General features: G+C 45.6%; 1 protein-coding gene across 1 annotated transcript in view; it reads left to right on the forward strand.

The window, feature by feature from the left end:
• The first annotated feature begins 835 nt into the window (after nt 1–835).
• LOC111146150 (Ral GEF with PH domain and SH3 binding motif 1) overlaps nt 836–26,129 on the forward strand; it is a 275,084-nt gene continuing 249,790 nt past the window's right edge. The window contains exon 1 of the mRNA XM_022501573.1: nt 836–932. The gene's annotated coding sequence lies outside the window, so the exon portion shown is untranslated. The remainder of the gene's footprint in view (nt 933–26,129) is intronic.

Raw genomic sequence — 26,129 nt, forward strand, 5'->3', positions numbered from 1 at the left:
GAGTAAGGGAGGACGGAGGGGGTCCCCACTGTGCTTCTGGACTTCCACGGTTTCACAGATTGTCTTTGCAACTCTGCGACCGGAAGCAAATAACTTCACCTCCCTGCCTACCTCGTAGTGCCTGGCGGAGTAAGGGATGTGGGAGCAGGGGGACTAGAGGCAGACTCGTTTCCCCGCTTTGCACTTGTGTGGTCTTGGGCAAGTCCCTTCACCTCGTGGAGCCTGATTTTGCCCAGCTGTAAAGTAAATGGGTAGGACCCCAGGCTCTCTGAGGTGTCTTCTGGCTCTGACGTTCTCTGTTCTGTGCCTGCCTCTGAGTTGTAAAGAATGAACATTAAGGTGATGTCTCTCACAAAACCGTTTTTTGTTCAAAACGGTGAATCCTAGGTAGGGTTCTCAAGGGGAAATTGCAAGAGGCCTGGATGTACGGGGGAATAAGATGCACTGGTATTTCTAGGAAGGAGATGGGCGTGGCGGGGCGCTGAGAGGGGTGTGCGGACCGCGGAGCATCCTTACAGGCTGAGAAGGCGTCCGCAGGCTAGAGGGGAGGCCGGGGCCAGCGAGGACCAAAGCTGCAGCGGCTGCGCACTGGCGCGCCCAGCCAGCCGATTTGCGTGTCTCCGCCTCTGCGACAAGCTGGTTGGGTGGACTGGTCCGGCGCCGCAAGCGCATTGGCTGCGCGGCCTGCCGCTCAGGCCCAGGAGCGGACGGTTCCTACTGCGGCTGGGCACCGGCTCCGCTCCCGCGTCGGCCCACGCTCCAGCTGCGCCCGGCCCGGCCCCGGCCTGGCTTGGCCCGGCCCCGGCCTCCGAGCGAAGGCGCCGCTGCCGCCTGGGCCGCTCCCAGGGCCATGAGGAGGCGGCGGCAGCGACTGCGGCCCGCGTCAAGGTGACCGGCCGGGACTGCGGCGGCGGCGGCGGCGAGAGCGGGCGGTGAGAGGAGCGGCCCGCGGGGAGGGGCGGGGCGGGGCCCTGAGGGCCGGGCCGCAGGGAGCTGCAGGTGCGGGGGGCGGGACCCGGAGGGACCGCTGGGCCGGGGAGGGGCCTCGGGGCGGGAGGCGGGGCCAGAGGGGCAGGGGTGGTGTCGGGCGGGTTCAGGGTCGCGGGGGGCCGGGCGGAGGGGCCTTAGGTGGGGTGGTCTGGTGAGGGGTGGGTAGGAAAGGCAGAGAGTGAGGGGGTGGAGGTGGAGACAGGACGCAGGTGTGGGGGGGCGGGGCTGGTGGAGGCAGTTGAGCGGGGCAGAGGGGGCTGCAGGTGTGGGGGCGGGGCCAGGTGGGACCACGGATTTGGCAGTGGGAGGGGGCTGCCAGGTGAGGCCGGAGCTTCTGGAGAGCCCGGGCCTGAGGAAACCACAGGTGCAAAGGGCGGGGCCAGGGAGACCTGCAGAGGCGGGGGGCGGGGCCCCGAGTGGTTGCAGGTCCGGAAGCGGTGCCCCAGGTGTGGAGCGGGCGGAGGGTGAGTGGTCCCTGGAGAAGGGAACGCAGCGCTCTCCGTTGTCTAGGGGTTTTTGGGGTGGGCGCAGGAGCTTTGGGCTCTCTGAAGATTCTGGAGGCTTCGAGGGTTGCTGCCGGGCCAGAGGGGCCGGCCAGGCCTGCCTGTGCCTCTCCTGAGGCTGATTTGGGTGTCTGCCGCCCCGGTTATTAGGCTGGCGGCTTCTCTGCCACACTGTGCATTAAGTGGGGCGCGTCGTTTTTCATGTCTCTGGGGCTTTCCCTGTTGCTGTTGCTGTTGCTGGGGGCATGACTTGATTGGGGTCGGCGGCTGGCATTCTTTGGATGATTAGAAATGTGGTTGAGAAATGTTGCTTGCTGGAAGAGTAGTTAGTGTGAAGCTTGAAGGGTCCTGGTACCAGATGCTGCTGCAGATCTTAGTAATGGCAGTCTCCAAAAGACTGACATGGCAGCCCGGTGAGGGGGAAGAACAGAAATGAGGGCTCAGAAGCTTTTGCCTCTGTGTAACCCCCAGAGAGTCTTTCAACTCTCCAAGCTTTGTGTTTTCCTTTGCAAAACGAGCATCTGAGCATGGACCGTCATGCTACCTGCCTTGTGTGCCTCCCAGGGGCCCTGTGAGGATAGGATGGAAAAATGCTTACCGAGCAAGTGCTGGGGTAAAGTTATGAGTCTCCTTCCTCTTTGCCGATGGGGATGTTGGATTCAGGGACTGAGGTTTTAAAGGGGAGGTTGGATTTGGTGTATTTCTAATTAGCAGACCATTTTCTTATTTGAGTTTGGGATGAGGTTTGTGGCAGAATGTCCCCAAGAGACAGTCTCCGATCTGACTTGGATCAAGACCTCTGAGGGAGCTGTGGCAGGGAGCAATGGCAGGTGGAAAGTGAGGAACATTTGTTTGCTGACCTTTAGACCCCAACCCCATTGAGGACTCTGAACTGGATCATAACACTTAGGCTTGAGCCTTATGGAATTTCCCCTCCCCATCCAAGTAGGAACTCTGATTTTACCACATTCCAGGAAGAAGACACAAAAAAGAAGGGGATGTGAGAATTTCACTAGCTTCCTACAGGGGCAGGGAGAAGAAATGAAGCTGAGAGGGCTCTCTCCTGTCCTGAAGATGTCCTGTACCCATGTGTGTGACCTTTTGGCACACAGTACCTCTATGCACTGGCAGTTTGACCGTTCCAAACTGTCATTTCTCCTACCTGCATTGCATGGACTGAGACAAGGCAGGAGGAGGCTTCTCCTACACTGGCTTGAATTTTTCTTTACTTTAGAAGCTATGAAACTTTTAGAGGCCAACCAACATGGGGCTGACCTCTGTCCCTGCCACTCATCTGGTGTGGCGGTGACCCAGTGGCATCATGGGATGGGATCTCAGGGACGGGTCCTTACTGGGGCCTGTGTTTATATGGCAGGCACCCAGAGGGTCTAGAAGCAATATGTCGGATGTCCCTTTCCGTCCTAGCAGAAACTGTGTAAACGGTTCTCAGAGATTGCTGCCCTCTGGATAACCATCTGTGGGTTCAAAGGAAAGCCCAAACTTGGTGGCACACAGAAGTTAGAACATGCATTGAATAATGAGGGGGTCAGCTTTTTGATTGTTATTATTGGAGTGACAACATCCAGGGTTGAGAGAGAAACTTCATTAATGGAAAATATTAAAACCAAGGCTTTCTGTGATCCGGCCCCAGTTTACCTTTTTATTTTTTAGTTTTTTAAAGATTTATTTACTTATTTATTTATTTGAGAGAGAGAGACAGAGAGAGAGAGGGAGAGAGTATGAGGGCGGGGAGGGGCAGAGGGAGAGAGAGATTCTCAAGCAGACTCCACGCTGAGCCTGAGGTGGGGCTAAAGCTTAGGACCCCTGCAATCATGACCTCAGCTGAAATCGAGAGTTGGACACTCAACTGACTGAGCCACCCAGGCAGGCCCAAATCCCCCAGGCTACCTTTTAAAATCGATTTTCCTATTCAGTAAGGAGGGCGAAGGCTCTGGCTTGCAAGTCAGACAGGTCTGTGTTGGAAGCACCAGTTTCTCAGCTTTTCAAAGCTTTTTTCCTTATTTGTGAAGCAAGGATAATCATGCCCACCTGGAGAGGTTATGAAGAATAAATGACCTAGGTTATGTGAAAGCATCTGATATCAGGCACTGAGTGTTAGGGTACATTTCTCCTCGCCCTGCATGCTCATCTTTCAACACCACTGAACAGCATGAAGCATGTAGGGAGAGCAGGACTGGTAATTCTGAGGCCTTTACTTCTTATGTAACCTTGAACAAATCCCTTCCCCAGTCCTCCATTTTCTAGGTTGAATGAGGACGGTGTTAGACACGAACATCAAGGGTGGTCCTTGCTCTGACATTCTTCTCATTAGCATGCTGTCCATATTTTCCTGAAAGTCAGGAGGGAAGAAATTAATGACCTGTTTAGTTCTCTTAAAAGAAAAAAAATCTGTCTAGCACTTTGCCTAGTACACAGTAGTTGCTCATTAAATAGTTGTTGAAGGAACAGATAAAGGAGTTTAGGAAGAAGGTGTGGCAAATTGCCCCTGATGCTTCTATGTATGTTGTATCTCTGTCTTCAAAATTCTATTGATTTATTTGCCAAAACATATTGCAGCATTTTATTGAAACTGGTGAACCTCAGCATAGAAGACAAAAGCTGTTTCACAGTCCTGTCTTACTACAGATTAAGTTCATCCAGTTTTCGTTCATAAGCATACATACTTTCATGGTTGCTGTTATATGTATGTGAGCATATGAGAGAGGCTTGGCAAAACGTGGTGTCTTTATTTTTTATTTTTTTATTTTTTAAAGATTTTTTTATTTATTTGACAGACATAGATCACGAGTAGGCAGAGAGCAGGCAGAGAGAGAGAGGGAGAAGCAGGCTCCCTGCTGAGCAGAGAGCCCGATGTGGGGCTCGATCCCAGGACCCTGGGATCATGACCCGAGCCGAAGGCAGAGGCTTTAACCCACTGAGCCACCCAGGCGCCCCACGTGGTGTCTTTAAATGGTGTTTTTAATTTAAATTTTTTTTAAGAAGTAAAAAAAAAAAAAAAAAAAATCACACATGGATTCTCTTTTGAAAGGCAAGTAGTCCAGAGGGGAACAAATTGTAAAAAGGGTCTTTCTTGCCTCAAGCTGCCAGTCCTTTTCCCTAGGGGCAACTACTATTACCATTTTCTTGTTTATTATATATTCTTTCTCTTACACAAAGAATAGTGTCTGTACATACTCTTTTTCCTTAGTCTAGTCACTTGATCTGTTTTGGAAATTGTTTCAACATTGGAAAATATTCCAATTGGTACATACAGTTCCTTCTTAATAAATGTTTTTGATTGATGTTGTAAGCAGTTTTGTCCTTATGCCCTCCACTCCTCCCCACCATGATGTTTACTCAGTACTGGTGAGCAGTCATTGTTGAGAAGAGTAGTAAGGGACATCCCTTTTTCTTTTCTGGGAAACAAATGGCTTTGGTCCCATTGAACAGTAGATTACAGGCAATCCACGGATCTGGATGCAAGGCAGATGACAGAAAGAGAAAGGAAAAGGGATTTGTTTACTAGTAATTGAAAACTGATTTTCCATTCAGCCCTTGACTCAAAGTTCAGCTGTTACTTACTGGTTGCATGACTTGGGACAATATCTCTAATCTCTCTGAATTTTACTTTCCTTATCTGCAAAATGGATGATGTTAATAAAGTCTGCCTTTTGGGGGGCGCCTGGGTGGCTCAGTGGGTTAAGGCCTCTGCCTTCGGCTCGGGTCATGATCCCAGAGTCCTGGGATCGAGCCCCGCATCGGGCTCTCTGCTCAGCAGGGAGCCTGCTTCCTCCTTCTCTCTCTCTGCCTGCCTCTCTGCCTGATTGTGATCTCTGTCTGTCAAATAAATAAAATCTTTAAAAAAAACCTTTAAAAAAAAAAAAAGTCTGCCTTTTGGGGTTTTTGTGTGGAGGAGATGAGATCATGCATACCAAGTACTCGCAGCGATAGCAGCTTGTAGTAGATGCTCAGGACGGGGTAGCTGCTGTGTTGTTAAAAACCGGATGGAAACTCTTCTCTTCTTTGTCAGGAGGTATTTACTGGGCAGTTGAGGGCGAGCCGTGGGCAATGCCCAAAGTCCTTGCCCTTGAGATGCCCACATACTGTGCAGGGAGACAGGCACACAAGCCACCAATCGTAGAACAGTATGGTGGGCCCGATGTTGAGGTGGTGAGCAGTATGGGGGTCGCTCAGGCTGGAAGCAATGACTTCTCCTCGGGTGATTTGGGAATGGCTTCCCAGCTCAAATATCCCCTCCTTTGTGAAACCTGCTCTGCTGTTTTCTGCACAAGTGACCACTCCCGCTTGTGTTCCCTTGACTTTCATTGAATGCCTGCCTTGGTCGGAGTGTGCGTTGTGTTAATGGCACGCATTGCTTTATGTCTGCGGCTGCTCCCTGCACAGGGAAACTCTCCTGCTTTCTTTGCCGCTGAGACTTCAGGGTATGTTCTTTTTGGCCATTGTGATGGACCTCCTCTCCATCACGGCTGCCGAATGTTGGCAAGCTCTTACTGATAAGCTGTCAGGTCTCTGGTGAAACCCAGTCTCTGGGCTCTGTTCCTTCACTTTCCAAGTATTTGAGTGCTGACTCTGAGACAGGTGTGTTTTGTGCCATACACTAGCTATAGGCTTTGGGTATGGCTGGTGATACTTGTCCAAAAAGTCTTGGAGATGGGAGAGAAAAGAAATATTTCTCCAGAGGCTCCAGGACAAGAGGGGGAAGCAGAAAAAAGCATGACTCTAAAAATGAACTGCTCACACTTGCTGAAGCCCACCTTGCCTTTCCTCAGAAGAATGGCTGCTCATCCTTCCCTTGGAGTGGGTTTGTGGAGGAACAGGCTCACGGGAGCTGAGTAGGTGGTCTGTGGATTTTGACCGGGGGTAGTGGGCAGTTGGTTGGGTGGGTTCTGTGAGGGGCATCCTGGGGCATTTTTAGGGCCACTTTCTTAAAAGGAGAGGGGGTTTTACTTCTTTTATGTGGGCAATCACTCACCAGCCTTGCTGAGTTCCTGCTTTGCGCTAAACCCTTTGCTGGATGCTGGGCATATGGAGATGAAGGAGTTCTGTGCCTGCCTTTGAGGAGCTCATGGTTGGTGGAAGAACCACATGCAAACGGAAGGTGACCAGAAGGCGACTGACTATGACAGAAGACCTTGAATGAAATGGCCAAGCAGATTCACGCTCTGGAGCCAGGCAGACCTGGGCTCAGATTCCGGTTCTTCGATACACAAGGCCTTGGGCAAGTGTCTCCCTCTCTGAGAATCTTGGTGTACTGGTTTACTGAAGATTCAGTGAAATGATGCAGTGGAATGTTTAGCATGGGGCCTGACAGAGAGTTGACGCTTACAGACTGCTCATGGTTCTTAGCCACGGTTCTTAGGGAGCACTGAGAAGCACCTCTTTGTCTGTTTTCTCTGGGTTCTAGTGTGATGGTAATGGTGCTAGTGGGGTGGTGAAGGTGATGGTCACGGTACCCGAGAAACCAGCTCTGAAGTCACAAAATGCTCAAGGAGTCCTAGGGACACCCCTCATAGGCCCTGTTGGCCGCAAGCTATGGGTTTCTCCACACACGTTTCCTCCTCCTTTTTCACATGAGCTCTTCCCGAAGGTAGTTTCCCACCCTGCACCATTGTGAGCACCTTGTATTCTTTGGATCGCCTGCGCTGATCAATTCCATGACTTTTCCCCAAGAGGAGGCACAAGGCAGGCTTATTTCATGTGCACTTATGGAGGAGAGCAGAGGCCATGAAGACCCAGAATGGCAAATCATCCCACGGTATTTCTACCGATTTTTAGTTCTTTATGTTCTTTACAGGAGATTTATCTCCTGACATCAGAGTGATAGGGCAGAGCTTAAAGACTCTGGAGTCAGGCCAGTGCGGGTCTGGGTCCTGACTCTACCACTCACCTCTCATGCCTTTGGGCAAGTGACCACTCCTCTGTTTCCTTATTGATACAGGAAGTGTGATGGCACTTACCTCCATTCCTGAAAGGCTTCAAGGAGTTGATGCAGAATGGGTCTTAGCATAGGGTTCATACATGAAAACCCAGTAATCGTGAGCTGGAATAATGTTCTCTTCAGCCATTGTTAGAGGGCCTGTAGGATGTTTTGGGGGGCTATTAATTGTCTATGAAAGTTATGTGAGTTATTGCACAAGGAGTATATTAAAACTCAGATGTCCTTGGTGGCAGTGGCTAGTAGGAACCCCCAGGTGGCAGGCAGAACTCAGCCTTTTTTTTTTTTTTAATTTGTTATTAACATATAAGGTATTATTAGCCCCAGAGGTACAGGTCTGTGAATCGCCAGGTTTACACACTTCATAGCACTCACCATAGCACACACCTTCCCCTGGCAACCCTCAGTTTATTTTGTGAGATTAAGAGTTTCTTATGGTTTTTCTCCCTCCCGATCCCATCTTGTTTCATTTATATTTTTCCTACCCTCCAAACCCCCCATGTTGCCTCTCAACTTCCTCATATCAGGGAGATCATATGGTCATTGTCTTTCTCTGATTGACTTATTTCGCTAAGCATAATACCCTCTAGTTCCATCCACGTCATTGCAAATGGCAAGATTTCATTTCTTTTGATGGCTGCATAGTATTCCATTGTATGTATGTATGTGTGTGTGTGTATATATATATATATAACATCTTCTTTATCCATTCCTCTGTTGATGGACATCTAGGTTCTTTCCATAGTTTGGCTATTGTGAACATTGCTGGTATAAACATTTGGGTGCACGTGCCCCTTCAGATCACTGCATTTGTATCTTTAGGGTAAATACCCAGTAGTGCGATTGCTGGGTCGTAGGGTAGCTCTATTTGAGGAACCTCCATGCTGTTTTCCAGAGTGGTTGCACCAGCTTGCATTCCCACCCACAGTGTAGGAGGGTTCCCCTTTCTCTGCATCCTCTCCAGCATCTGTAATTTCCTGACGTGTTAATTTTAGCCATTCTGACTGGTGTGAGGTGGTATCTCATTGTGGTTTCAACTTGTGTTTCCATGATGCCGAGTGATGTGGAGCACTTTTTCATATGTCTGTTGGCCATCTGGTTATCTTCTTTGCAGAAATGTCTGTTCATATCCTCTACCCATTTCTTGATTGGATTATTTAGAACTCAGCCTTTGTTGGGACTACAGATGCAAGCCTTGACTCCCACAAAAGCAACTGGCTATTGGTGAGTGAGAGGATGGAGTAACCCTGAGGGTGGGCCCTGACTCCGGCTGGTCCGGGAAATGAAGGCTGCTTTCCCAAGTTCTTTCTGTTCCTTGTTCTGTGATTCCATGTAAATAGAGGGTCTTTAATGTGAACTAATACAACATTATACTTTTCCTCTTTAGGATTTAAATATTTCTATTATAAGATTTTATTTGAAGGTTAAGACAATTACTTGAGTAATCAGAAGAAATTTGTATGTTTGGCCTCAGTCAGAGTTTTGTTTGAAAATCATCTTATTAGAGATGAAAGAAAGATTAATGAATGTAATTAAATTCGTGTTTATTGAATGCAATGATTCTCACTCACTCTTGTATAAGCTTGATAACTAGGTCAAGAGAAATCTGTGCTTTTGATACATTTCTGAGTAATGAAATATTTATGGAAAACAAGTTAATAAATTCAGGAGAATATGCTGTCTCTTTTTGTGGCACTAAAGTTTGTTATGTGGAATTAGTGACTTTCACTATTTTGAGATATTTTTTATTTTGTGTCCCTTCTGGGGCTGTGTTTTGTCTTTCCTCTAGGCACCGTATCTCCAGCATTTGTAGATTGTTCCCCCATAGGCTCCCACGGCACCCTGCTGTAGCATATAATAACACTGTGTGACAAATGATGACTTCCTGGTGACCCTGCCCCTCCCCCCCTCAATTTTGTAGAGGAAGAGCCTGCATTTGTTCTTGCCATATCCCAGGCCTAGCCCAGGGCTAGTACAAGGCAGCCAGAATGCTCTGAGCATGTCATTCCTTCTGCTTAAAACCCTTCAGTGGCTTCTGATTTCTCTTAGAAAAAAGACCAGATCATCCACATGGCCTGCAGGGTCTAAGAGGATATGCTCAGTGTTGTGCTGCTCCGTGATGTGTATCTCCTGTGGTGCAGCGTAATGCAGTCGGGTCAGATCGTGGGCTGGGGCTGCTTTGCTCACCGTCGGGGCCTTAGTGCCTGGAATAGCACCTGGAATGGAGTGGGTCCCCCATAAATGTCTGTTGAATGAACAGCGGAAGTAAATGGTGAGTGTCCAGTAACTGATTTGAGTCTAGAAAATGGAAGGTTGTTGGATCTGAGGTCCCTTCATTGTAAAATATCTTAACACTTAACAAAGTCTCTTGACACCTGTTTTTTTCTGCTTCATATTGATTCTTGCAGGGCTGTCTCTGAAGTGCGGAGAAGATGGAAGCTCAGGGAGAGTAAACAATGCCCACCACTTAACAGTGGGAGAAGCAGAGGCCCCCCAGGGTCTGCTTCAGGGTGTGGTTTCTGACAGTGGAGGAGCCATAGAGGAGATAAGGAAATAAGGATAGGGATTCCTTGGAAGAGGTACTTGTCATAGTTTGTCTTGGTTTTAGTTATTTTAATTTCCTGATAACTGAATTTAAGGAGTTGGTTTGAAGTGATGGGTTTAAGGTGTGGTTTCCATTCTAGAGAGGAGGAAACCCTGATCTCTTATTGTAGGTGGCTGAAGTACTTAATTACTTAAAGTAATTACTGACCGTGTGCTGATTGGTTGACAACTAAGATTAGTGTTGGGAAGCTTTTTGATAAGATTGGAAGTTACTTGATGACTGATCTATAGCATTTTTTCGTTCTTTCAAAAGATGTGGCTTCCTGGCTTGCAGCAGTTAGCTTATTCTCAATCTCTGCTGTCCCGGCTACAGGGCTCTTTCGCAATGAGCACGGCTGTGGCCTTTGCACTTGTCAGATGTAGTGTCTTGTCTGTCCTGAAAGTTAGAGGGCGTTGAGCCACTCTTCCCACCTTGCAGCTGAGGGTGGGGACTTTGCCAGGGCTTCATACTCAGGTGTCCTGATTCCCTATCCAGAAAACCTGTGGACTTTAGCCCATCCATGTGCACCTTGCACTTTCTTAACAACTGCCTGCGGGTCATATAACTTTGCACATAGACCATGTGCATGGGGAAGCATTTATCTCTGATGAAAACCTCTGCGTCAAAGTCCTTTGTTGAATCAACAGTGTGAGTGTGTGGGAAGAGGGACTGAGGTGTGACTTAGTGTACAGCTCTGGGATCCAGTGGTGCTGGCTGGCTGAGAAAAGGCAGTGCCTTTCTGGTCTGTTGGCAATACGTGTCTTGATCTTAGGGAGCTTCTTCATGATCTTAGGGGGCTTCTTAAGGGCCGAGAGATACTTGGAACCTAGTTTTATTGGTATAGCCAGTATCCTTGTGGAACAGAGAGAACAGCGTGGTATTATAGAAAAATCACCAGATATGAAGTCAGAATGCCAAGTGTGTCAGTTTGCTGTGACACCTGCTTTCCAAGTGAACAGGAATATCCCTGGTGTGTATGCATCCTTTCTTCAGTAGGAAAACCATAGTTTTATCCTCTTCTTCTTTCTTTTTTTATTAAGTAATTTCTGTGCTCAGTGTGGGGCTCCAACTTGCAACCCTAAGATTAAGGGTTGCATGCTCTACAGACAGAGGCAGCCCCATGGAAAGCTACAGTTTTAAAATCTGAGATTGCTTTTCATGGGTAGAGTCAGCGTAAAGAGAGCTGGATGATATGGAAGTGCTGTAGCAATAATGAAAGGAAGTCATATTCCCTGTTACTGCCTGTCTCCCAGTTCGTCTCTCTGTCCATCCATCCGTCCATCCATCCATCATCCATCCAGTTCTGTTCAGGGTCTGCTGAGTCTGTGTGAGGCCACAGTACAGGAAAAAGATGGGTCTGGTCTTGCTATCTTTTAGCTCATAATCTAGAGGCAAAGTTAAAGAAGTATAAAAATAAGTACAAAAACAATAACAAACAAGTATAGAAAACATTAATTACAGCATTGACAATGGCTACAGAAAAGGATTACAGGGTATGTAGAGGCTGTAAACAGGGCAGTATTGGCCGGGAGGCCCAGAGTGGCTTCCCAGAGGAAAGGCTGGTTAGACTTGACCAGGTGAAGAGGTGGCAGCTGCATGGTCACGGTCCCCATTGGGGCAAGGGCATGGTGGTGAATTCAAGATGTAACAGAAAGCCAGTGTGGTTGGAGCACTGAGTGTGAGGGAGACGCCATAGTGTTCACAGCCCAGTGGGTTGGTGGTCGCGATGCTGTTTTCTTGACCTGTGCAGGTAGGTGTTCCCTGACACATCCTCTACTTGCTGACTCTTTCTCAGAACGCCCATCTATCACCCAAAGCGTCTGCTACCGAAGCAGTACCTGCCGTGGTTTCCAAGATAGCAGGTGGCTTTATTTTTATTGCTTTAATGACTGGTTGCTTCCTTTGCTTCTTGATCTCATTAGTGGTTTTCATTCATGAAGTAAACATCTACTGAGCATGTAACTGGGCTTGACACTGCCGGCTTTGCCCTCAGGGGCCCACAGACTCCACAGAGAGGCACAAGTAAATGATGGTGGTGCTGTGTCTGGGGTGGAAAGTAGTGGAAATGGAAGCTGGTGGGGTGAAATCCGACTCCTGGGATCTTAAAGAGAGATTTTCAGTTTCTCAGGTGAAGAGGGACATGAGCAGAGGAAACAGATTGTGAGGAGTAAGAGAAGCAGGGGAGAGCAGGCTGCGTCTCGGGAATAATGAGCCAGTGTGGTGTTGCTGGAGTGTGAGGCTTTTGAAGACAGAGAGGAGGAGGTTGCTGGAGACGAGGTCAGAGAGGTGGTTTTGGGTCAGTACTCAGAGGGACTCAAAGGTAGTGCTTGGGAGTTCAGATGTTATCCTGCGGCCAGCGGAGAGTCATTCTGGAATTACAGGAGGAGGGAAACACTGCTAGTTATGATCCTGGTGTAGAGAATGGTTGGTGTGGGAGGAGACTGGTGTGTGGGAGATGAAGTGAGGGGATGTCATCCCTGAACCTGGCTGTGGGGATGGAGAGGAGGAGGCAGGTTCGAGTGAAACTGAGGCAGAGGCCTCCCTCGCAGATTTAGCAGATGGGAGGGCATGGTCAGGGTTTGTCACTTTAGTGATGTGAGGGGCTGGGCCAGTCACAGAGATAAGGAATGGGAAAGGGGGTAATGAATAGAGGACAAGTAGTGAATTCAGGTTTGGCAATAGCCCAACTGAATTTGGGGTGCTTGGGGGATAGCATTTGGCAGTTGGCCTACTAGTCTTGGGCTCAAAGAGGTCTGGGCCAGGGCAGTGGTTCTCAGTCTTTGGAGCATCAGAATCCTCCGTGGTGTTTGCGGGAGAGAGATTGGTCATCTGTATGTTACAGTTTTCACAGGTGGTTCTGATGCCCTACTGGTCTAGAGAGAGAGACTTGGGGTCTTCCTTGTATAGCTGGCCCTGGAAGTGGTAGGAGAGAGATGGATTACCCAGGAAGCTTCTACATAGTGAGCAGAGGATCTTGAATGAGCTGGGGAGCACCAGCATGAGGGGTAGAGAGCACAGTGGAAGAGCCAGAGAAGGAGCAAGAGAAGGGTCAGTGAGGAAGGAGTAACCCAGGAAGATGATGGTATGGAATTGGTGGTTGGGCCATCCCCTCCAGCTCTCTCTGCAGGGCCTCTGCCCCTGCCTCCTGAAGCTGGGTGCTCCAGGGCCTCCCACTGACACTCTTAATTTCATTAATGCTGAAGCCAGTCTCACACGAGAGAGGTTATTTTGGTTATTTTGCTTCTGTGTGCAAAAGACTAGGGGAGGCTCTTAGCTGCAGCCAGTGTCTCAACACTTCAGCTTCTCTTAGAACCTTCTCAAGCAGTCTCCTCATGCCTTATTCTGGTGGTCTTTTGGTCTGAAATCTCTGGCTCCTAAAGCAGGAAAGTTGGGGCCCCATCTGGGTCTGGGTCAGGATGGGTCAGCAACCTTGGTGGGGAGGGTGTGTGTCTAGATCCTAGGAAAGGGAGATATCAGAACTATGGAAGTCCTGGGAAGATGATAAAACCATGTAGACTGGACTAAGGTGGTGTGGGAGCCCTGTGACTGGGACATGCATCCTTGGTCCCTGTGTATCCTTGGTAGCAGCTCAGAGCCTGTTGTATAATCTCCAGAAATTACAGATGGGTCTCAGAGTTAGAGCACGTGAGGTTTACCCAGACTGCTAATGGAGGAGGATCCTGAATTAGGAAAAGTGGAAGTCCATCCCGCTGGTAGGCCTGAGTGCCTGACTGAGATCAGCTTACAGAACCCAGTGAAGAGCCTTTAATCTGAAACAGTCAACAAGAATCTGGTATCTGATCCTATATGTCTTTATTACCCTGAACCCAAAGAGCTGGAAGCGTAGGATGGGGCAGAGACCTGGTTGGCACTGGCCCTGGTGCTGAAAACCACTGCTGAGTGGTGGTGAGAAAGGATCAGGGAAAATTCAAGAGGAGTAGCTGTCCTTAATATCAGGGTCCACCACCCTAGTATGAAGCCATTTGCCCCTCAGGAAAGGAAAAAGAAGAAGGATTAATGTTCATTGAGCTGAAAACCTTTAGTGCTTAGCAAAGAGAAGGGAGCAGGTGAGTGGGTGGGAGTATGTGTACCAGCAGAGCATAAAACGCCATTCAGCTCTTATGGGAGGAACATAGAGAAATGGTTCAGAATTTGGGGCCGACTGAGCTGGGTTCAGATTCTGCTTTTGCTCAAGGATGCACTATCATAGCCAATGAAGATGCTCTTATGGATGGTGTGTTCCTGGGAATGTGACCTAAGCTCCTGGGGCCTCACTCACTAGGGTTAGTTTTCTCATTTTAAGTGGGTGGTATAACATTGCCCACCTTAGGGCAATGTAAGTAAGGACTCAGTGGTATATTAGCATGGGGAAGGTGCTTAACAAAGTATCTATCACAGAATAATGGCTCCATAAACAACAATAATAATGGTGACGACGATGATGATGGCGACGATGATGATATGGTCCTCGTGTGAGTACCGCTGCGGATACCTGCACTGGATGGAACCCTGTGTAGCACGTGTATGACCTAAAGAAGAACTTCAGTAAAAATCAGTTCAGCTGTGTGAACATCACCATATGGGAGGGAAGACTGGATCTGCTGGCGAAGATTCAAACACTGAGAGGATAAGTGTGACCATGGGGAATCCCAAAAACATTACGTGATAGGAAATGAAACAGCACTAGGCCAGGAACTTCGATCAAAGGAGTTTTGTTGGCTGTAAAGCAGAGAGGCAAGAGGCTCCTGGGTCAACAGCTGGAAGTGATAAGGACAAAACAGCGCATTAGCCTTTGTCTTTAGTGATGGTGTGGATTTGTATCACCTCTTCTCTCTCCCTGAGTATTTTGCTGGGCATTGGGGGAGGTGGCATTAGAGATTATTTTTACCTGATGTTTGTTGTTAATGCCAAAGTCTCATTTTTTCTTTCCGAAGTCTCATTTTTATGACTAGGCTTGTTACTGAGTAGCCTCTTATTAAATGCTATTTGAATGGATAGGATGAAAATCAGTCGGTTGATAAGCCATCATTTAATTTCTGGCTCTTTCCAGGGAAGTCTAAACATAGTAATAGTGACAATACCATGTCTCCAAATGTTGGCAATTCCAGTGAGATAATCTATAAAACTTGATAAAATGGTGATATTCATCTGGAAAAATAAATTTGTAGAAACATTGACAAATTTTTAGAGCAATGAAATGGCCTTCATTCTCCCAGATTCCTGTTCATTTCAACAAATGTTTGAGTTTGTCTGCTGAAATGAAAACAGTGAACACTATGAAAACAGTGCTGGACCCTTTGTTGGGGGAATATAAAAATGGATATCGGTTGGGTATCTTTTATGGTACATATTCTCATAACCCTTATATCTCTCCTTATGAGGGAGCCATCTCTGTAGTTCGGGGTACAAGTGACAGAAAACTAAAATAACAAAGACATAAATAAGATAGAAATTTCTCTCATGTGTGAGAAGTCAAGAGGTAATCAGGTTGGGGAGTTATAGAGCCTACGTGGTCAGAGACTCAGGTTCTTTCTGTCTTGTTTCATGACGAGGTTATCTTGGGAATGGCTTCCAAGTCTGAGGTCACTTCAAGACCTGAAATGGCTGCTGGATCTCTAGGTTTTGCATCTGCATTCCAGCCTTTAGGGGTCACTTTCCAGAATTTGCGCATGATACCTCTTGCATCCCATTGGCCCGATCTTTATCATATGGCTACACCGAGCAATAAAGGAGGTTGGGAAATGTAATCTCTATTCAAGGAAATCATATGTCCATCTAAAAACCAGAATTTCTGTTACTAAAGAAGGAGAAGAAGATGGCTATTGGGGGCCAGCCTCATCATTACTGGCCATATTTAATAGATGTGGAGTCTCAGAGTAGTGGAGATTAACCGGGTATATATGGCCTATAAATGGTTGAACCTTCACAACTTACAATAAAGCAATGATTTATTCTTTTTTTTTTTTTTTGAAGATTTTATCTATTTATTTGACAGACAGAGATCACAAGTAGGTAGAGAGGCAAGCAGAGAGAGAGAGGAGGAAGCAGGCTCCCTGCTGAGCAGAGAGCCCAATGTGGGGCTTGATCCTAGGACCCTGGGATCATGACCTGAGCCAAGGGCAGAGGCTTTAACCCACTGAGCCACCCAGGCGCCCCAATAATTTATTAATTCTATATGGTGCTTGGGTAAGAGCAGGAAACTAGACTGGAAAAGAAGTGTTGTTGTTTTTTCCCCCCCTAACTTGTCCAGGAGCTTAATTCATGAGCCATCAGAAGTTACACAATAGCGAGGGAGGGAACAATTATTACATTGTTGGGCCATTTGGCTTTCAAAGCTGGAAAGAATTGCTTGACCTCATGTTGCAGTGGAAACTCCAGCTGAGTGTTAGTGAAAGGAGAAACCTGGAGTTAAAGACGGGAAGATGTATGCTGAGCTCTGTCGTGGGATCTAGGAGAGGTGGGCTGCACGACTTGGGTTGGGAGGAGTTAGGCAGAACTTCCCCTGTCTACTTTCTATCTTTGTGTAATGCCTGAGTCACAGACAAAGGACTTTATTACTAGCATCAGTGTGTATGTCCATTTCCCTTACCCCCACATCCCATGGGGGTGATGCCATGGGTTGGGATGGATGCTGTGCTCTGTCACAGCTGGGAAACACTGATCTGGGGGACCTGTGGCTTTATAGCAGGCAGTAAGTAGGCCTGCTTTTCAGCCCTGAGGGAGACAGTGTCTCATTCCCCCAGGCACAACCCTGAAAAATGGACTGGTTAAAGGTGGTCAGGACCTTGCATTCTTGGTATGCCCAGCAGGGCATGTGGGAGTGCCAGAGACCCTGGAGGAGAGCCCCTAACAGGTGGTTGCTGGGATTAAATGGGATAATGTGTGCAGAGCATGTGCCAATAAAAACACATGCTTGACCAGGGGCACCTGGGTGGCTCAGTGGGTTGAGCCTCTGCCTTCGGCTCGGGTCATGATCTCAGGGTCCTGGGATCAAGCCCTGTGTCGGGCTCTCTGCTAGGCGGGGAGCCTGCTTCCCCCCCTCTCTCTGCCTGCCTCTCTGCCTACTTGTGATCTCTCTCTGTGTCAAATAAATAAATTAAATAAAATAAAAATTAAAACTCTTAATAAAATTTATATAAATAAAATTTATAAAATTTAATAATAAAAATTAAAAACTCTTGGGGTGCCTGGGTGGCTCAGTGGGTTGAAGCCTCTGCCTTTGGCTCAGGTCATGAACTCGGGGTCCTGGGATCAAGCCCCACATCCGGCTCCCTGCTCAGCAGGGAGCCTCTTTCCCCTCCCTCTCTGCCTGCCTCTTTGCCTGTCTCTCTGCCTACTTGTGATCTCTGTCTGTCAAATAAACAAATAAAATAAAAAAAAAAATTAAAAACTCTTGACCAGTATTAACCCTTATAATGTCTGTAGGCTCTGAAAAGACAGGCCTAGCGATGATATGGTTATCACAGTGCTTTCTACCTGGTCTCCAGTGTTTAGACAAGACAGAAAGTTCTAGAATGGATGGGATGCTGGGCAGACTGACAGGGAAAGACTAGCTCTCGGTTGCTTGTGTATAGCTTCTTGTCTGCTTTTCTTTTCTTTCTTCTTTTTTTTTTTTTAAATTTCTTTTCTTTTCTTATATACATTTTATACCCAGTACTTCCCTAGGGCATGTACTCTGCTAGCTTTTGGTAAATTATTTATAATTCTCTTTTTTCTTATGTATAATCAAATGAAGTCTATTTCTTGAGCTTAACATTTGTGGTTTGCTTAACTTTAAAAAAAGTATAGCAGGTTTTCTTAAGAAATAGGTTATTACTTGCTTATACATGTATTTAATAAAATCCTGGATAATTGACTCCAAATTAAAATGAAAGTTTAGATCTGTATGACTTAAAAGAGTACTATAAAAAAATGTAGAGCCTGGTGATGTTTAAAGGTGAGCTCAGCTTTCCAGTGTTATAGAAGAGGAAACTGAGGCGAGAGATAGGAAGGCAGTCACTGAAGCGTGGTCCCAGGTGCTGAGTGACAGATGCTGTGCTGGGCCTTCATCCACAGCCCTGTCTGAGAAGCCTTGAGTGCATTGGGGTGAATAGAGAGGGGACCAAAGAGAATCTGTCTACAATTTTTGGGTAGATATCGGGCCAGACCTCACCTGTCCTCAACTGAAAATGAACAAATATGAAAAGGACACTAGAGAGGAGGCACTGAATAGATCTCAGGATCAAGGGAAATGAGCAAAGGCATGCGGGAAGTAGAGGAAGAGCAAGCTTTGGGTAAACATTTGGGTTTCTCAGCTTTAAACATCATCTTCTTTGTCCTCTCCAAGCAGTTCTAGATGCTGTGAAAGGTGAGACGATGATGAGTCAGCAGACGGAGACGAGGAAGGGGCCTGTGGACTCAGAGCACATAAGGAGATAAAGCACATGGTGCCAGCATCTGGAACTATGGCACTGCCGAAAGTCAGGGCATCAGGAGGAGGACACTGGTGCTCTCAGAAGGGATGAGAAAGTAGCAGAGGAGGCCCCAGATATGGGTGATGGACCTGATTGGAGACGGGAACACATGGCATAGAAGGAAGCCACGAGCTTTCTGAACGGAAGAAGGAGCCGAATCTGTAGATTATAATGGCTCATCACGAACTAGGCAAAATTAGCAAAAATTAGCTACCACCTTAAATAGCCAGGTGAAATAATTTTTTCACTTCAAGAATAAGGAGAGGATACCACTAGCATCCGGGCAGGAGGATGAGGAAATCAAAGAAAAAAAATTTAGCTAGGCTCAGACTTACTTACAGCGTAGGAGCTGGAGGGCAGTGAGGCAAGTGTCCATTGAGTTCTGAGGGAAAATGCTGTGACCAAAGAATTTTATTCTCTGTCCCGTTTTAGTTCCTATTGGATGGTAACAGAAATTCTTTTCAGTTGTGCAAGGACATACCTTATGTATAGCTTTTGCTACACCCATGCACCATTCCGGGGGAAAATATTGGAAAGCATGCTTGTGTCACTGAGAGATGAATTAATATAAAAGACCGTCCATGGGCAAGTCAAAGAAGGAGAGGACTGGCAGTGAGAGTGGAACCACTGAAGTATAAAATGATTTCGAAGTAGTAGTTGTGATGATGAGTGTGAAATATAATACACATGAAATCATGGTGAGAAGATATAACATGAAGCCATAATTAACGGAAAAAGCAGGAATTCCTGCTTAAACCAGAGATCATGCACATGGGCACACTGTGCCCTATACAGAACTATACGGACATGGGGGGTAAAAGGTTTGGAGGCAAGCCCCCTGCCCTCTAGTCCGCCTGGGCGTGTGTTTTTTAGCTCATAAAGTGCTGTGCAGGTGTACAGTATGCCTGGGGCCACTTTGGTGGTGACTCCTCTGGGCCTCATCTTTTTGAACTGCCCTGAGAGGTTTGCTTGGCACCTTAATTTTTTTTTTTTTAAAGATTTTATTTATTTATTTGAGAGAGAGAGAGAGAGGGCGAGAAAGAGGGGAGTGGCAAAGGGAGAAGGAGAAACAGACTCCCCACTGACCAAGGAGCCCAATGCGGGGCTCAATCCCAGAACCCCAGGAGCATGACCTGAACCAAAGGCAGCCGCTTCACTGACCGAGCCACCCAGGCGCCCCCTGCACCGTCATTCTGTAGGAGGGCGTATTGCTGATGGAAATGTAAAATGGTGTAGATTCTTTGGAAAACAATTTGGCAGTTTCTTAAAAAATTAAACATCAAGTTACCTTGTGACCAAATAATTCCATTGCTAGGTATGTACCCACAAGAATTGAAAACAGACGCTCACGCGAAAACTTGTACGGGCATGTTCACAGCAGTAGCATTGTTATTCATACTACCCCGAAGTGGAAACAGCCCAAATATCCACCAGGTGATGAATGGGCAAACAGAGCCGGGCACATCCGCAGGATGCAGTATTATTTAGCTACAAAACAACAAAGTACTGATTCATGCTACAATGTGGATGAACCTGGACACGTTCTAGAGAAACCAGACACGAAGGGCCCATACTGCAGGATTCTGTTTTTATGAAATGTCTAGAAGAAGCAAATCCGTGGAGACAGTAGGTTAGTGGCTGCCAGGGAGATGATGGAATAGGAGTGAGTGCTAACGGGTACAGGGTTTCTTTTGGGGCTGATGAAAATATTCTGGAATTAGGTAGAGAGGATGACCATACATACAACTTCGTGAATATGCTAAAACTTGCTGAGTTCTGCAGTTTAAAAGGGCCCATTTTATGATATGTAATTATGTCTCGATTAAAAAAAAATAGTTCTTAAAAAGAAATAATTCTTTTCTGGGGCGCTTGGGTGGCTCAGTTGGTTGATTGGCTGCCTTTGGCTCCAATCATGATCCTGAAGTGCTGGGATCGAGTCCTCCATCCGGCTCCCTGCTTGGCGGGGAGCTTCTCCCTCTGACCTTTCCCCTCTCCTGCTTGCTATCTCTCATTCTCTTTCTCTCAAATAAATAAATTAAATCCTTAAGAAAAATAGTTCTTTTCCTTATTTTTTTATTTTAAATTTTATTGTTTTCCCCATTTGTAGTATTTAAATTCAGTTAATTAACATACAATGTATTATTGGTTTCAGAGGTAGAGGTCAGTGATTCATCCGTCTTAGATAATACCCAGTGCTCATTACATCACGTGTCTTCCTTAATATCTGTCACCCGGTTACCCCACCCCCCACCTCCTTCCCCTCCAGCAGCCCTGTTTGTTTCCTATGATTAAGAGTCTCTTATGATTTGTCTCCCTCTCTGCTTTCATTTTGTTTTATTTTTTCCTTTCTTCCCCTATGATCCTCTGTTTTGTTTTCTAAATTCCACTTATGAGTGAGATCATATGATAATTGTCTTTCTTTGGTTGACTTATTTCGCTTAGCATGATACCCTCTAGTTCCATCCATATCGTTGCAAATGGCAAGATTTCATTTTTTGATGACTGAGTAATATTCCAATATGTATGTATGTGTGTGTGTGTGTATATATATATGTATGTATATCTATATCTATATCTATATCTATATCTCCAACATCTTCTTTATCTACTCATCTGTTGATGGACATCTGGGTTCTTCCCATAGTTTGGCTATGGTGGACATTGCTGCTGTAAACATTGGGATGCACGTGCCCCTTCGGATCACTACATTTGTATCTTTGGGGTAAATACCCAGTAGTGCAATTGCTGGGTCGTACGGTAGCTCTGTTTTCAACTTTCTGAGGAACCTCCATGCTGTTTCCAAAGTGGCTGCACCAGCTTGCATTCCCACCGACAGTGTAGGAGGGTTCCCCTTTATCCACATCCTCAGCAACATCTTTTGTTTCCTGTATTGTTAATTTCAGCCATTCTGACTGGTGTGAGGTGATATCTCATTGTAATTTTGATTTGTATTTCCATAGTGCTGAGTGATGTTGAACATTTTTTGTGTGTGTCTTTACCTTCTTTGGAGAAGTGTCTTTTCATATCTCCTGCCCATTTATTGATTGGATTATTTGTTCTTTGGGTGTTGAATTTGATAAGTTCTTTATAGATTTTGGATACTAGCCCTTTATCTAATGTGTCATTGGCAAATACTTCTTCCATTCTGTTGGCTATCTTTAGGTTTTGTCAACTCTTTCCTTTACTGTGCAAAAGCTTTTTATCTTGATGAAGTTACAATAGTTCATTTTTGCCTTTGTTTCCCTTACTTTTGGAGACGTGTCTAGCGAGAAGTTGCTATGGGCGAGATCATAGACCACAGACGTTGCTGCCTGTGTTCTCTAGGATCTTGATGGACTCCTGTCTCAGATTTAGGCTTTCATCCATTTTGAGTCTATTTTTTGTGAATGGCGTAAGGAAATGGTCCAATTTCATTCTTCTGCATGTGGTTGTCCAGTTTTCCCAACACCATTTACTGAAGAGACTGTCCTTTTTCCATTGGATAGTCATTCTTTCCTGCTTTGTTGAAGATTAGTTGACCAGAGTTGAGGGTCCATTTCTGGGTTCCCTATTCTGCTCCATTGATCGGTGCGTCTGTTTTTATACCAGTACCATACTGTCTTGTTGATTACAGCTTCGTAATAGAACCTGAAGTCTGGAATTGTGATGCCACCAGCTTTGCTTTGCTTTTTCAACATCCCTTTGGTTATTCAGGTTTTTTTTCTGGTTCCATACAAATTTTAGGATTATTTGTTTCAACTCTGTGAAAAAAGCTAATGGTATTTTGGTAGTAATTGTTTTGACTGTGTAGATTGCTCTAGGTAGCATAGACATTTTAACAATATTTGTTTTTTCAGTCCATGAGCATGGAACGTTTTTCCATTTCTTTCTTTCCTTTTTTTAAAGATCTTCTTTATTTGAGAGAGAGAATGAGCAGGAGGAGGGACAGAGGGTGAAGGAGAAGCAGACTTCCCACTGAGCAGGGAGCCTGATGTAGGGCTCAATCCCAGGACCCCGGGATCATGACCTGAGCCCAAGGCAGCTGCTTAACCAGTTGAGCCACCCAGTCTCCCCTGTTTTCCATTTCTTTGTGTCTCTCTCAATTTCTTTCATTAGTGTTCTTTACTTTTCTGAGTATAGATCCTTTGCCTCTTTGGTTAGTTTTATTCCTAGGTTATCTTACGGTTTTGGATGCAGTTGTAAATGGGATCGACTCCTTAATTTCTCTTTCTTCTATCTCATTGTTAGTTTATAGAAATGCAACTGATTTCTGTGCAGTAATTTTATATCCTGCCATGTTTCTGAATTCCTGTATGAGTCTAGCAATTTTGGGGTGGAGTCTTGTGGATTTTCCACATACCAGATGCCTTTTATTTCTTTTTGTTGTCTAGTTGCTGGGGCTAGGAGTTCTAGTACTCTGTTGAGCTGCAGTAGTGATAGTGGACATTTCTGCCATGTTCTGACCTTTGGAGAAAAGCTCAGTTTTTCCCCATTGAGAATGATATTCACTGTGGGCTTTTAATATATGGCTTTTATGATAATGAGGTATGTTCCCTCTGTCACTACACTTTGAAGAGTTTTAATCAAGAAAGGATGCTATACTTTATCGAATACCTTTTCTGCATCTCTTGAGAGGATCATATGGTTCTTGTCCTTTCTTTATTTCTTTATTGATTGATTCATGGATGTTGAACCACCCTTGCAGTCCAGGAGTAAATCCCACTTGGTCGTGGTGCCTAATCCTTTTAATGTACTGTTGGATCCTATTGGCTGGGATTTTGTTGAGAATTTTGGCATCCATGTTCATCAGAGATATTGGTTTGTAATTGTCCTTTTTGGTGGGGTCTTTGGTTTTGGGATTGAGGAGGTAATGCTGGCCTCATAAAAAGAGTTTGGAAGTTTTCCTTCCATTTCAATTTTTTTGAAACAGCTTCAGAAGAATAGGTATTGGGGCGCCTGGGTGGCTCAGTGGGTTAAGGCCTCTGCCTTCGGCTCAGGTCATGATCCCAGGGTCCTGGGATCGAGCCCCGCATTGGGCTCTCTCCTTGGTGGGGAGCCTGCTTCCTCCTCTCTCTCTGCCTGCCTCTCTGCCTACTTGTGATCTCTGTCTGTCAAATGAATAAAAATCTTTAAAAAAAAAAAAAAAAGAAGAATAGGTATTAATTCTTCTTTAAATGTTTGGTAGAATTCCCCTGGGAAGCCATCTGGCCCTGGACTCTTGTTTGTTGGGAGATTTTTTTTTTTTTTTTTAAAGATTATTTATTTATTTATTTATTTGACAGAGAGAGAGAGAGAGAGAGAGAGATCACAAGTAGGCAGAGAGGGAGGGAGAAGCAGACTCTCTGCTGAGCAGAGAGCCTGATTCAGGGCTAGATCCCAGAACCCTGAGATGATGACTTGAGCTGAAGGCAGAGACTCAACCCACTGAGCCACCCAGGTGCCCCTGTTGGGAGATTTTTTGAATACTGCTTCAATTTCCTTGCTGGTTATGGGTCTGTTCATGTTTTCTATTTCTTCCTGTTTCAGTTTTGGTAGTTTATACTCTCTAGGAATGGACCCATTTCTTTCAGATTGCCTTTTTTTTTTTTTTTTTTTTTTTTTTGCATATTGTTGCTCATAATATGTTCTTAAAATTGTTTGTATTTCTTTGATGTTGGTTGTAATGTCTCCTCTTTTATTCATAATTTTATTTATTTGAGTCCTTCCTTTTTTCTTTTTGATAAGTCTGGCCAGGGGTTTATCAATCTTCATAATTCTTTCAGAGAACCAGCTCCTAGTTTCATTGATCTGTTCTGCTGTTCTTTTGGTTTCTGTTTCATTGATTTCTGCTCTAATCTTTATTATTTCTCTTCTCCTGCTAGGTTTTATTGCTGTTCTTTCTCCAGCTCCTTTAGATGTTAAGTTTATGTATTTGAGACCTTTCTTGTTTCTTGAAAAACAAAGAAAAAGTCTGTAGTGCTTCTCTCTTAGGACTGCCTTTGCTGCAACCCAAAGGTTTTGAACAGTTGTGTTTTCATTTTCATTTATTTCCATGAATTTTTATTTTTTTTTAAAGATTTTATTTATTTATTTGACAGAGAGAGATCACAAGCAGGCAGAGAGGCAGGTAGAGAGAGAGGAGGAAGCAGGCTCCCTGCTGAGCAGAGAGCCCGATGCGGGGCTCGATCCCAGGACCCTGAGATCATGACCTGAGCCGAAGGCAGCGGCTTAACCCACTGAGCCACCCAGGCGCCCAATTTCCATGAATTTTTAAAATCCTTTTTTAATTTCCTGGTTGACCCATTCATTATTTAGTAAGATGCTCTTTAGCCTCCATTTATTAGTGTTCTTTCCAAATTTCTTCTTGTAATTGAGCTCTAGTTTCAAAGCACTGTAGTACAAAAATAGGCAGGGAATGATGCAGATCTTTTGGTACCAGTTGAGACCTGATTTGTGACCCAGTATGTGATCTATTCTGGAGAATGTTCCATGTGCGCTCAAGAAGGATATGTATTCTGTTGCTTTAGGATGGACTGTTCTGAATATATCTGTGAAGTCCACCTGGTCTAGTGTGTCATTCAAAGCCCTTGTTTCCTTGTTGATCTTCTGCTTAGATGATCTGTCCATTGCAATGAGGGGGGTGTTAAAGTCCCCTATTATTACTACCATTATCAATGTGTTTCTTTAATTTTGTTATTAATGGACATATATAATAGGCTGCTCCCATGTTAGGGGAATAAATATTTATCATTGTTAGGTCTTCTGGTTTGATAGACCCCTTAATTATGATATAGTGTCCTTTCTCATCTCTTATTACAGTCTTTGGTTTAAAATCTAATTTGTGGGCGCCTGGGTGGCTCAGTTGGTTGGGCGACTGCCTTCGGCTCAGGTCATGATCCTGGAGTCCCGGGATCGAGTCCCGCATTGGGCTCCCAGCTCCACGGGGAGTCTGCTTCTCCCTCTGACCTTCTCCTCACTCATGCTCTCTCTCACTGTCTCTCTCTCTCTCAAATAAATAAATAAAATGTTAAAAAAAAATAAAATAAAATCTAATTTGTCTGATATAAGGATTGCCACCCCAGCTTTCTTTTGATGTCCATTAGCATGATAAATGGTTTTCCACCCCCTCACTTTAAGTCTGGAGGTTTCCTTGGGTCTAAAATGAGTGTCTTTGAGGGGCGCCTGGGTGGCTCAGTGGTTAAAGCCTCTGCCTTCGGCTCAGGTCATGATCCCAGGGTCCTGGGATCGAGTCCCGCATCGGGCTCTCTGCTCAGCAGGGAGCCTGCCTCCTCCTCCTCTCTCTCTCTGCCTGCCTCTCTGCCTACTTGTGATCTGTCAAATAAAAAAAAAAATCGTTAAATAAAATGAGTGTCTTTCAGACAGCATATCAATGGATCTTGCTTTTTTTTTTTTTTTTTTAATCTAAACTGGTACACTGTGTCTTTTGATTGGGGCATTTAGTCCATTTCATTCCAAGTAACTATTGACAGATATGAATTTAGTGCCATTGTATTACCTGTAAATGACTGTTTCTGTATATTGTCTATGTTCCTTTCTGGTCTGTGGTACTTTTGGGCTCTCTTTTTGCTTAAAGGATCCCTTTTAATATTTCTTGTAGGGCTGGTTTGGTGGTCACAGGTTCTTTTAGTTTCTGTTTATCGTGGAAGCTTTTTATCACTCTTTCT

This window comes from Enhydra lutris, unplaced genomic scaffold (assembly GCF_002288905.1).
Source record: "Enhydra lutris kenyoni isolate GAN:26980312 unplaced genomic scaffold, ASM228890v2 scaffoldscaffold13, whole genome shotgun sequence".
Classification (NCBI taxonomy): domain Eukaryota; kingdom Metazoa; phylum Chordata; class Mammalia; order Carnivora; family Mustelidae; genus Enhydra; species Enhydra lutris.